Raw genomic sequence first — 13649 nt, 5'->3', positions numbered from 1 at the left:
TAATGTGTGTGTTTGTGTGTGTGTGTGTGTGTGTGGTCGGGTTTAATAATAGCATTGCGATGCAACACTGCGTGACAGAGCAGCACACAGGGGCAGTTTTGGTTTGATGCCCGTGATCTCAGCCTCCTGCTTCAGTGTTTTTTTGGGCCTGCAGAGCAGCTGAGGATGAGGAGGATGCTTGGGAATATTTTTCACTCCCTCCCCTCCACCACCCCTCCAACCCCACCCCCACCTCCACCTCCTCTTCCTCTCTCCTCTCCTTTCCATGCACAGATACAACAAACACTCTCTCCCTCTCTCTTTTTTATCTCTCTCTTTCTCTCTGTGGGCCATTGAATCTCAATCACAGCAATCCACCCTGCTGCTATTGCAATACATCCCATCTCGGATAGGAACAGGGCATTTCTCCCTTATATAATGGGGGTGGCATATTTTATTCATACCGGCTCGGGAAGGCCTACATTGTGAGAGAGGAAGCCTAGATACATGCTGGATGTGAGCCACCTTGTTGCCTGAAATGTGCATTTTCTTGTGGATAAATGTGTGTGTGTGTGTGAGGCACAGATCTGTGTTAACTGTGGTTTGTCACACCACACTCGGGTTAATTGCGTTGCTTTGCCTTGCAGTAAAAATGCCGGTTGACTGAAGGTGACGAAGATTCCGTTTTTACTCGTCTGTCACTTTTGTCAGGTCTGCAAAAAAATCTGCAGTGAAACCAGCCTCTCCTTGCGGTGATGTGCGACTGAAAAAAAGAACGCCACAGTGTCTGTAGAGTAAGATGCCGTTTCGGTGTGTAAATTTTGGGGCAAATGCTGCATATTTTTTTTGTTCAGACAAACTGACAATCAGGAATCTGCAGCTTCAATCCAAAAACATCAGCGCCAACCTTTGAAATCCCCGAAACTAGTCTAACCTCTATACATCAAACTGTCCCGTTTCCTTCTGATCAGCCTCATCATTCATAAAAGCCTTTATTTTCTCTCACTGCAGTGACACACACACACATATAGACACACACACACACACTGAGGCAGCTGCAGGCCGATAGGAGCTCCTAATCCTGCCGAGAGTGTTTATCAGAGCAGAACCTGCTGCTGGCAGATGTTATTAATGATGGAAATGGTGGGAGAAAGTGGAAACGTCACGGCCGAACGTCAGACCGCATGAAATACTCCAAACATTCAGGTGTGTGTGTGTGTGTGTGTGTGTGTGAGTGGGACTGACAGGGTTATTGGAGGATCACAGCGAGATGAAGCCTGACGGGCCTCCTGATAGTGTGATGGACGTGTCAGCGTGTGTGTCTGTCACTGGTGATCATCGAAACAGCGGGTGAGAATGTGTCGACTATTGGTTTGTGTGTTGATGGCCCGATGCGTGTGTGTGTGCGCTCATGGCCAGCTGCAGATGAGTCCGTGTAAATGGATGGCATGTTTTCAAAGAGGCTTAAAATCGCGAGGGAAAGAAGAACATGGTGATGTACTCAGTTTTTAACTCTGCTTTTCATTGGGACACATCTTCTTAAGAAAATATTGATTTATCATATTCTCAAAAAAAACCTGAAAGCAGTGGAGTTCTCAGAGTTCAGGTTGCCTCTTTTTTTAGGCCCTGCAACTAATCTTTTTAATCTTTCAGTATTTGGTCTCTATAAAATGTCAACCACTGTCTTTAAAACACCCAAGATGCAACCTAAGATGTCTTATTTTGTCCCTACCAACAAAAGATCCAAAAATATTCAGTATTCCTATCAAAGAAGACGAAAGAAACCAGAAAATATTTACATTTAAGAAGCTGAAATCAGAGAAGTTAAAATAGGGACAGAGTGCAACAGGTTTAATCTGTAAACCGCGCCCACCAGAGGAGAAAACAATTGGAGCCATAATATGCAATCAAGGGCTGAAACACAAAATGACTGTAGATGGCTAAAAACAATACATTTCAGCATGTCAAAGGATTATTTTAGCACTCTATATCTATCAGAGAGGAAAAGCATATACTGAAACCCATTACATTATATATGCAAAGTTGCAATACATGAATGCAATGGCTAAAATCACCATAGCACAACTGTATAGCAAACTCCACTCCAGCAGCTGATATGGTGAGTATAGTTCGTAAACATAGGTGAGGAAATTACATGGACAGACATGCAATCATTTACCATTCAGGCTCTTTTAACAGTTAGCATTTCGGCTGATTGCAGGTTAGCTATTCTAGTCATTTACACGTGTATAACAAGCACGGCATACCTTACAATTAAACAGCTGTTCTGTTTTTACGTTCATACATGTGTGTATGCTAGCAGCGTGTTCCGGTATATGTTTTTGAGCAGCAGGCTATCCGTGCAGCTCAGGATGGGTCCATCTCTTCCATGGCCTGTAGCATTATCCACTTGTGTCTCCTTGAAGGTTCAGTTTTTCGGTTTGGCAGCTTATAAAAAATGAGTTCTGGGTTCTTTACGCTGTTGATCGTACATCCCACCACACGGCAGGTTTTTAGGCATTTTTCTGTTTTCTGGCATACAGAAGTGACACGGAGGCACCTTCACTCAATACAAAGTCAGTGGAGAGTGATGAATTCTTTTCTCCTCCATGGTGGGAAGGATTCAATTGTGCTCTGTCTCTATGTGAGCTATTCATATAAAAAGTGGCCAATGTGTCAAACAATGAGGTAAATATATGTAGAAGTAATCGCTATGAGTAAAAAGCAGCGGCTTCGGACTGCTCTGAACACTCGGTTTCTGATGTTTTTTTCTACTTTCAGCTCGAGCCGATGTCAACTGGTGACAGATTTCTTTATATGGTCGTCTGCTCCTCACACAGTGCAACAGTTCTCTGCTCCACTAAGATTATGGCATCATTCCAGTGTAGCAATGACTCCATTAAACAGCAGAGCAACGTAAAATAAGGAGTTTACCTTTTGAAGGGATGCTGGTTCTCTGCCGCTCTTCATCAAACATCATCATCACTGAGGCTGTTTCTGCTTGTACTATTCCTTTCCTGTCTTATTTTTAACTGAAGCGCTGAACAAAGAGCTCCAATAATCTCCATATATTGTTGTGTTGCCGCTAACAAAGCTTTACTAATTATTAATATGTTTACTAAACCCCAGCGGGCTGTGTGAGCTGTGGCCAGGAAGCAAGGCACTGAGGCCAAGGATCAATGCACTGTGGTTTTGTTGTAAAAAAAGTGTGCTTATTACCACCTTTGGAGCACTAACAGAAGAAACAAAAGGTGTAAATGATGTTCTCTCGCTCTTGCTCTGGAGCTTGTTTACTGCTTCTTTGTTAAGGAAATAATGTAGTTTTAGCTGCGTGTGCTCAGGAGCAGGTGACTTGTCATTGCAGTAGTGTTGTGAAGTGTGTCTGTATCATTAGCTTGGGAGCTAATATCTGCAAGGTGTTTCTATTCAGATAGCACCATCTGTATTGTGTTGTTATGCCAGTCGTTTGTTCATGTTAGCGGGAGAGAGGCAATGCACTTGGGAGTACGCAGAAATGTCACATCCACAGTATTTTTGTTAAAAATCCGCCCCATAGAAATCATTCCACAGGCTGTTACAGACAACCAGGAAAGATGTTGAAGGTTTCACTTTTTAAGTTACATTACAACCTGTTCTGTTCATTCATTGGCAAGAAAAACAATTACACATAGAACCTTTAATATGAAGTAGTAAAGCAGGACTCTAACACCGACTCTAACACCGCTGCCCCTCATCAGAACAAAGAGGGTTCATTGGGTGGGGGGCCTTAAAGAAACAGGAGCTAAGACTGCCTGTTAAGATACAGAGGCTGAACTGCTGTATAAAGGGCAGTATAAGATAAGTAAGACGTTTTTTGGGTTGTAATTCATGGAAAGCTGCTCTAGTGGATTCCCCAGCGTAAAAATAGAGACCTGGAAACCCGGTTTCAAGCATTTGAGAAGCTAAAACGTGTCACAGTTGAACAAAATTGAAACACTGCCTACTGGCATGAAAGCAAAAAGCAAGTCTTCTGCAGGATTAACAAAGTTTTCTGTGCTCTCCAATAAGCAGAGTTATTGGATGTAGACCTAACTGTTATTGAGATGCAGAGAAACGAACCTCAGGCAACAATTTCCTGTCAGATTTGATGGGTAGCGCTGCGGGATGAAACTTTTTATTCTTCATCTTTGAGAAGACAAGTCAGTGCTCCACCTGTTTATTAGATAAACTCAGCAATCAGCTGAGCTGTGGTAGATAAGCCTCTCTCCCGCTCCCTCGCTTAGTTCATCTGTGCCGTATTACTGTGACCTCTAGGCATTAAAGCGCCGGCGTTCTCCGGCGTTTTAGAGCATTTAGCTGGCGCTCTTATGCATGGTGACTTGCAGCAAGCAGCGAGCGTAGACGGGATAAACCTGAGCTGTCGATGGACTGGATGTTGACGGGAGGGAACCTGCCAGCTTTCTGTTACAGGACGGTTGCTTCAACTGCAGAGCTGCTCCACTGGTTAAGAAACAGCAAAAAGGAAACAAGTATCAGCGCTGAGATGTCGAGCAGATGCCAGAGTAACCATTAAAGTCTTTACATGATGAAGCTATAAGATAGTCTAGATGCTTTTGGTGCGTTTGATATTTGGGAGATTTTTGCTCAGACTGTTTTTGTGCCAAAAAACAAGGCGGAGCACGGTTTGTGTGAGGCGGCTTTGAAGCTGATGTTAAATATTAAAACGTCTGACCAGGAGAAACAAAGAGAAGCTGATTTAAAATTAAGGAATGTCCACACATACATATTTAATCAACAAAGTGCTGCTCAGGTGTAAAAATTGACGGGACAGTTTCTCCTCTGCTAAATATTTCACATCATATCAAAGCTTGCTTTTTTTTTGTATTGAATATTTATTGAGAGTCAGTGAGGAATGAAATATGTTTCACCTCCAGATTCTTGCAGGTTTGGGGATTTTGGAAAATGCCATATTGCAATTTCTATTTTTTCTAAATATAAGTTAGTGCAGCCCAGGTTTGTGTGTGTGTGTGTGTGTGTGTGCATACAAAGAACAATAATGTGCATCGGTGCCCTAAAGCGGCACATTTAAGATCAGTGTAGGCTTGTTTTTGTGTCTCTGCAGTGCATCACGCTGCAAAAAAATGTGTTCATGAATAATCCATGATTAATTATTCTTTGTTGTGTATTTAAAGTTGATCAGCACAGTGAATGAAACAAAGTGAATATGAAGCTGCCATGGAACTAAAGTGATTTTTGGAGACACATTTTCAGTGAAGTGAATGTCTCTTGATTTGTAAATGAGATGTTTTTAGCTGGTTTCTGAAATGTGAAGATTTGCTGCTTTTCACGTTTTTATATCTTGTCAGTGACATAAAATGAATAATTTGGTGGTCTTAATGTGGACTCTGGGAAATACTGATGGTCATTTTTCACCATTTTCTGACTTTTGACAGACTAAATCATTATTAGATTTTTAAAAAATTGGCATATTAGTCATTGACGACCTCTCAGTGTTTACCACAGAATTAGATTTTAATTGTTGTGGGAATTGTCCAGGGGTGTATAATGAGTAATTTATCATCAACATGCATGCACACACATACTCAGGCTAACAGGCTTGTCCTTTTTTTTCTAGCTCTCCTCCCAAGTTTGTCTCAAAATTAATTGAACATCTGTCCCCGCTTTGATGGGATATCCGCATGAGCTCGATACGCTTGCTAATAAAACACTGAAGAGTTGGGTCTCCAGTATTGTTTTAAGAACATAGATGAATTCATCAGAGTTAACCTAAATGCATCAATTTTTGACAACTTTGTGCAGATATGTTCATGACACTAAACATGTGTGATTCAGCCAGAGTGAAGCCAACATCTATATACCCCCCCCCCCCCCCCCCCCCCCCCAATCTTCTTTTTAGGTTCAAATGGCAGAAGACAAATCAATATTAAAGGGTTGCGTGCCGCTTACTGTACCGGAATGTGTACCATCATGTGTTTGAGAATGACAACGGGCAGAACAGCTCCAAAAATAGAAAATCAGTATGTGGTGGGTGGGCAGTGTTGATATTGTGGTGGACTGCCACAAATAAATGAATGTATGGGAATCCCTGCTTCTCTACTGTTCTTATAGCCGATGCCCTGTGGATCATGAGGTTTACTCGTGTAGATAAAAAGTGTGAAATTTAACAACTGTGGATTATAAAACTTTTGAAGCAAGCCTTAAAGCGACTATAATCCATTTTTTTTTTTATCGTCGTTCGTAGTCATGAAGCTACAGAGAATTATCAGCGCCTCTGCAGCTCTTCTCAGCAGTGAGTTTCAGCTCATTGTTTAGCTGTCTGCCTGCATCTGTGAACAAAAGAAGAAGCTGTATAAAGCTGCTGTACACTACCTGCTCAGCACCAAACAGCAAACACACACAGTTAGCTGTAGATTAGCTATTGAACATGGTGAACATGTTTCCCTCAGGTGTTGATAGAGAGCTAAAACAGAGCTAAAAGAGAGTGACTATTGGACTAACATGACTGCTGGGTGAGGAAATGAGCAACTATTTGCCAACAAGTTCAATATGTCAACTTAAAAGCTGATGATATGTCAGTGTTTTGTTTATTACTTGTTCATCAACGGGTTTAAAAATGCAAGATCTGAGAATCTATTGAGTAGAAATTGGACTAATTGGATCAATGAGTAGATGATTACTTTGCTGCCTCTTGAAATCATCTAAAGGTGAAATCAAGCATGATTCTGCTACATGGAGCAGGTTTGCAGTCAGTAGGACTGGTGTGAATTTATTTGATACTAGTGCTGATACTAGTGCTCTCTTTTTATTCTACAAATCCCATTTTGCTGTTTCCCAAAAGAAGCTAAAGTTCTCAACCACTCATTCAAGAATATAGGCTAAATAAAATACAGTCTATAATTGGAAAAATCCAAATTTATATCTGATTAAAAGAGATTAAACAAGACTTTGAATGTGATCAGACATTTGATGACATCTTTGGGTACTTGACAGTTCTCTATATACTCTGTGCTACCGACACGTTTCAGTCAGAACAGGTAAAGCATTGAGGTTTGATACACACTCGACAATCAGGAATGAAAGCTAGATTTAATAGAAGTTTGCAGAACAAAAGCTGCGTGTTCGCAGTTTAAAATCGGAAGTAAAAGCAGTGACAGCTCCGTGAGCGGTGCGTCGGTGTGTCTTCAAAATAGAGCAGTTGTCAGGCATTTGTCGTGCAGCCAGTTTGAAATGACGTCTGTCTCCATCAAACGCCTGTTGAGCCTCATCAGACAGAACAGAGCACAACTGTGGGCTGCATCTGTGGGTGTGTTGTGTAATTTGACTGCTGACAGAAAACATGAATCAAAGGCGGATTGACTGAAGATCACAGAAAATCAATATCAGGATTTCACATGGCCGAGAGAAAATCGTTCAAAGCGTTGGTAGTTATCATATGATAATGACTCCTAAACAACTACAAGAAGGGTTTTACTTGACCTACCAAAACATTTGACATGTAGCTAATAGTTATTTTCATTATTGATTAACATGTTATCTTTTTGGTTGAATTGATTAGTTGTTTGCTTTATAAAATGTCAGCCTAGGATGAAAAATAAGCCTAGGATGCAACCTAACTGTCTTGTTTTGTTCAGTCCACAACCCAAACATATTCAGTTTACTGTCATAGAAGACTAAATAAATTACATGATATTCACATTTAAAACGCTGGAACTAGAGACGTTTCTTTAAAACAAATCTCAAATCAATTAACCAGTCAAAATATTTTTCAATTAATTTTCTGTCAATCGACTACCATGATTGATTGTTGTAGTTTTCTAAAGGACAGGATTGACCAAAGTAAGTCTAGTTGCACATTTCTCATATTGATAATTGTAGATTTTCAGATTTAGCAGATTGTAGATTTAACTTGGATTACAAGAGTGTAAGTAGTATGACACCTTCGCTGACCTAAATTGGCAAACCAGATAGCTTGTTTCATCTGGGCAACAATCCAAAAACCAAAGATTTGAAATAAGCATCAAATCTTCACATTAGAAAAGCTTGAACAATTACATTTCTGTAAGTTTTTTCTTGATAAATGAACAAAACTGCATCCATGTTTATGTACAGTATAGGACAGTAAAAACATGTAATGCTTTTGTAATCAGTGACATGAAAAGGGAAGTGAAGCAAAGTGATTAAACAGAGCAGTATTTTCTCACTGTGTAGTATTTGTGTGTTTCTGACTGTTTGAATTTGACAGTTTAACATTTTAATGAGACCAAAGTGAAGAGTGGGAGAGACGGGCAGCGAGGTGTCAGTGAAGCAGATCAACTGAGAATTGACTCCAATTTTGATAACTGTTGAACTGCTTGTGTCATTTTTTAGGTGAAAACACCAAAACATCTGCTGATTGTAGCTTCACTAAGCACAGAGTTGCTTGTGGGGCTGCAGTTTGAGATTCTTTTCAGTGCTGATTAATCAGTTAGGTCAATGAATGTCTCAAAAATGATCACAAAAATGAGCAATGATGATGAGTTATTTAAAGAAAATGAATCAAAAAATGCCCAATATATATTGGTTTCAGCTTCTCTAATGTGGGTATTTTCTTCTGTATTTTTCTTATTGCAGATAAATCATCACGTTTTCAGTCTCCAGAGAGTAGTTCTGTGTACGGCAGATGCCACTGAGCATGTGCGGGCATGTACTCCAGTTTACAGCTTGTCACTAGCTTGTTGTGCTTCATCTCACAACTCACAACATCTTGACTTATATACTACACTGTACATTTCTCAAAGGACTTCAGCATAAAGAGAATCTGAACCACGTTCCTGCACATGCTCAGTGGCGTCTGCAGTACAAAGAACTACTCTCTAGAGACTGAAAACGTGATGGCTGTTATTACTCTTTGGAGCTGTTTCTAAACAAACTGACACGATTAAACTCTTCATAATGAAGGAATATGTCACCCAGTGAGGCGTTGTGACTCACTGATGTGATTTTAATAGTTTTTGAGCAACAGAGGTCTACGGCACAGAGGAATAAGATATATCAGGCTTTTGATACACACACAGTACTTGTTAGTAGATCAGTTATATGCTGGTTTAGCTCCAAGCATAAGATTTAAAATGAGAAAAATACAGGAAATCAGCTTTTAAAGAGATCATTTCAAGTTGTAATAAGTGGAGATTGGTATTACTCAGTATTTTTTACATTTATTTTGAAGACCATATTACTAATAGAGATAATGAAAAAACAAGTAATAATCAATAATTACAAATGATGACTCAGGATGTCGGGTTGTATTTACATTAGTGGCATCTTAACCCACTGATTCACCAAGACGCCCTGGTTTTCTGTTTCTCCGGTGGATGTGACACATGACTGCCACTGCCATTGTGTATGTGTATATGTGTGTGTATATATATTTATGTGTGTGTGTGTGTGTGTGTGTGTGTGTGTTGCCCCCTGGCTCTGTAGTGGACACATGCGTCGCACAGCCAGTGGACGCTCCACAGTCCACACGGGTCCCTGCATGTGAGTGTGACTGCCCAAGGTCCCAATGCATGACGCATGCTTCAGTCTGTGTGTGTGTGTGTGTGTGTGTGCGTGTGTGCGTGTGTGTGTGTGTTTTAGCCTGCTGGAGGTAGATTTGGTTACCATGGTGGCTTTGTGGGTGGACTGGCTGTTTATGATGATGTGATAAGAAAAGAGAGAGATCAAATAAAAGCAGGATGTTGAGGAAAAAGACAGCAGAGACAAACGATGCAAGATGAAAAGATGGAGGAACAGGGAGTATGAGGGGAGAGATGGGTGAAGGGGGTGGTGGCGCAGTGTAGATTGGTATTCATCTCTTTTCTCTTTGTAGTAAAAATACATCATGAAAACACTTCAAAAGAGTTACAAATCAACTGTATGTGATGGTATGTGTGTGTTTCAGTGTCTTCTTCCTCCTGACAACACGTCCTGCAGCTTCACATGATTTGAAATTGTTTGATATGAGTGTTCAAGGCTGTGTGACTAATGATTATCATGTTTATTATTTTAAATTTTATTCCCCAGAGTCATACGTGACGTCTTTAGATGTCTCAGTTTGTCCAAATATGCAGTTTACTGTCATGTATGACAAAGAAAAATACTTAATTGTCACATTTGGAAGGCTGAAACCTGCTAATGTTTGCTATTTTGACTAAAAATGACAAAGAAACGTGTTACTGATGAAACTTTAAATTGAATCAGGACTTCTGTCAAAGAAGAATAAGTAAAGAAGATTCCAACTGACCAGAAATTCAGTCCTAGGTTACATTTTGGTAAACATGTTTGTTTGAAGCAGAAATTGTTTTTGAAATCATAACCACCCACAGTTAAATGTCAAGTTTTAATATTAATCCCTCAGAATCAAAGAAGGAATTTCCACATGTTTGAAATCCATCACAGAGGAGGGAGGCAGACCACAAGGAAGGACGTGTTGGGGTTTGTGTAAAAAATCTGGTAAAAATGAAAACATTTGGTCATAGAATAACTCCCAGAATGCATCAAACATTACATATGGAGTTGGGTGTCATTTCAAATTATCCAATACTGAAGTTGTGGCTCAGATACCCCCCTGTTTGGTTTCTTCGAAAAACCGCAAGTCTACAAAAATCAATAACTCTGATCAAAGACGAGCACCAGACATACAGAGCCAGTTTTAACCACTCAAGTTAGTTTTGATGCTTGGTGTCAGACATACATCCAGTCAGTTTAATACCCAGCCCTTATCATCTTATTAACATTCAGTTGAAAGCAAAAGATTAGTGATTAATTGAGTCGACTGATGTAAAAAGATTCTCGCTAATCATTTAAGTCATTTTAAGCCAAAATACTGAAAAAAATCAGCTTCTCAAATGTGAATATTTGCTGGTTTTCTATGATTTCTGTCTTTTTGGGCTGTTGGTCTGATATTTCCTGATGAAATAAATAAGCAGAGCAGATGGAAATAATCAGTGGTTGCAGCTTTAGTCACATTCTGGGGTCATTTTTGGGTGCAAACTGGTGGAAAAACCGAAGGATGGATATAATGTTGTGCTGCTAGAGAAGCACGACTTGAGTCAGAGAAATCAGGAACAATATGTTTACTTCAGACGACTGCACGGGTTTGCGGTGAACCTGCCAAAATGAGTTTTCACAGAGTTTTTAGTGGCGCTGAAAGCTCAGACCTTTGGGCTACACAATCTCAGCGGGCGGAAAAACTCCAATCTGCAGTCGGCCGCTATCGATTCTCTCTCAGCTGTGTGCCATTAAAACAGCCGAGTGTCAGAGAGCAGGGAGGAGAGGGAGCGCCGAGAAGGAGGAAAGTAATTAGACTGCCAATACAGACACACGGTACGACACGCACACACACACACACACTCATGCCCACACACACATCTCAGTCACAAACATATGCACTCACCCTGGCAGGTATCATTAGCCCACTTCTCACATCTGACGCTCCAAATCCAAGATGGCCGTCTCAGGCCTTCTCCAGGAGAACCGTTGCTAGGCAACTCCCTCCCTGCTCGGCTGCGCTGCGAGTGGAAGATGGCGTCTCCCCATGGACCATGTGTGAGTGTGTGTGTGAGAGGGAGAGAGAGCGAGAAAAGAAGAAGCAGGAATGTTGTTATGTTGCGGTTGATCTGAGAAAAGGCCTGATATAACACACACACACAGACACACACACACACACACAGCGGCGCAGCACAGATGAGCAGATTGGACCCAGATGTTCTGGCCATTCTCCATGGTCAGATTGTGAAACACATACTCTTCTCTTTCTCTGTCTCTCACAAGATCAAATCTATCTATCTATCTATCTATCTATACACATATATGTGTATATATATATATATACATACATACATACATACATACATACATACATACATACATACATACATACATACATACATACATACATACATACATACATACATACATACATACATACAATATAATATAATATAATATAATATAATTATCTGCCCGTCTACCAATCAATCTATCTTTTCATCTATTTGTCCATCTGTCCTTCTTCTGTCTGACCTGACGCTCATTGTTTTCTTTCTTTCTTTCTTTCTTTCTTTCTTTCTTTCTTTCTTTCTTTCTTTCTTTTTTCAGCCACATGTTATTCAGTCTCTCACTTCGGACCTGTTCCAAACTGTGTGTTTTGTTTCCAATCGAACAATTCAGCACTATTTTGTACGTTTGAGTTGGAGAGTGGAGATCTGTGAGCTTGATTTGTAGTCTGCAGACTTCCTCAGGAACATATTGTTTGACTCAAAGAGGTTTCTTTTGGAAACTGGATCTGCTGCAATTATAGTTTTGAAATGGAAACTTTTCAATATTTGTTCCAGCGGTAATTTGTTTGGATGCATAAATGCACGACTGCATCTTTGCCCTCGAGCCCCAAGAAAAACAATCTGTATGCAAACAGCTGAGTTCATCTTTTGGCAGATTGAGTAACAGTTTCCACTCAGGTGTGATAATTTCATTTATTTCAAATGGAACAACAACAACAGCTTGAAAAGGGCAACTTACGAGCAACTACAAAACAACAAGTGATTCGCAGTTTTTAAACAAACTGATAGCTGGAAAAAAGGAGCATCTTTCTTGCCCTGTAAGCAGATGTTTTTACTTTAGATGGAAGGTTAAGATGGAAGTTTGCAGTCAGTCAAAGGATAAGTCTGTTGATAGTTAAAAAAGGTCTGCAAATAACAATTATTTTTATTGTCAGTGAATTGTTTCGTCTATAAATATAATTAGAAAAATGGAAATGTCCATCATATTTTCCATACCTCCTAGGTGAGATCTAAACACCAAAGATGTTCACTTAAGAGAGAAATAAAACCACACTGGAGAAGCTGGAACCAGATCATTTTGGGCATTTTTGCTTAAAAAAAGACTTCAATAATGAATAAATCATCAATATAAGCTGCCAGTTAATTTTCTGGCAGTAAACTAATAGATTAATCAACAAATCATTGCGGCTCTAATTATTTTTTTAAAAAGACAAATAATGAATTGGTCCACTAACAAGTAATGTCCGTGATATATCTTATTTGTCTGTGCTGTATAGCTCCGCTGTTGTCCAAAAACTATTAAAAATACATCAGTGAGTCACTCCGCTGTACTCGGTGACATGTTCCTTCATCAGCATGAACACACACTCTGCAGTTTATTTAGACCTTATCCCACACACACCGTCCTGCAGCCAGAAATACTCATTAGACCAACGAATGTGGATTCATCCGCCGCTTAAAATAGTCCCAAACAAATGCAGTGTTTGAGTCGCTGTAACATTTGCTAAGAACTACAGTGGCTGGCTGTTTTAGGAAACTGTATATTTGTGAACTGATTTACAAATTCAGTAGCAAAGTCAGAAAGTATTTAGAGTAGAGCTGCAACTATTTGAATATCTGTGGGTGTTGGACAAAACAAGACATTTGAGGACGTCATCTTGGGCTTTGGGATACAGTGATCAACAAGTCTCATCATTTTCAGACATTTTATGAGTCAAACGTCTAAAATACTCAACAGATTAACCAATAGTGACAATAATTAGTTAGTTTCAGCCTTAATTGCAGGGGCATGTTGTTGGTTGTGGTGTCTTCATGGGATTTATTCACATCAGAGAAAATCTAAAATATCACTAGCGCTTATACTTCTAAAAT

At 39.9% G+C, this 13649-nt stretch overlaps 1 protein-coding gene across 1 annotated transcript in view; it reads left to right on the top strand.

Annotated features, from left to right (window-relative positions):
• LOC128382268 (disco-interacting protein 2 homolog C-like) overlaps positions 1 to 13649 on the top strand; it is a 60802-nt gene that overhangs the window by 563 nt on the left and 46590 nt on the right. The window lies entirely within an intron of this gene.

This window comes from Scomber japonicus, chromosome 21, assembly GCF_027409825.1.
Source record: "Scomber japonicus isolate fScoJap1 chromosome 21, fScoJap1.pri, whole genome shotgun sequence".
In the NCBI taxonomy this organism is placed as follows: Eukaryota; Metazoa; Chordata; class Actinopteri; order Scombriformes; family Scombridae; genus Scomber; species Scomber japonicus.
The sequence above is the reverse complement of the archived record's forward strand: the minus strand, read 5'-3'. Positions and strand labels throughout refer to the sequence as shown.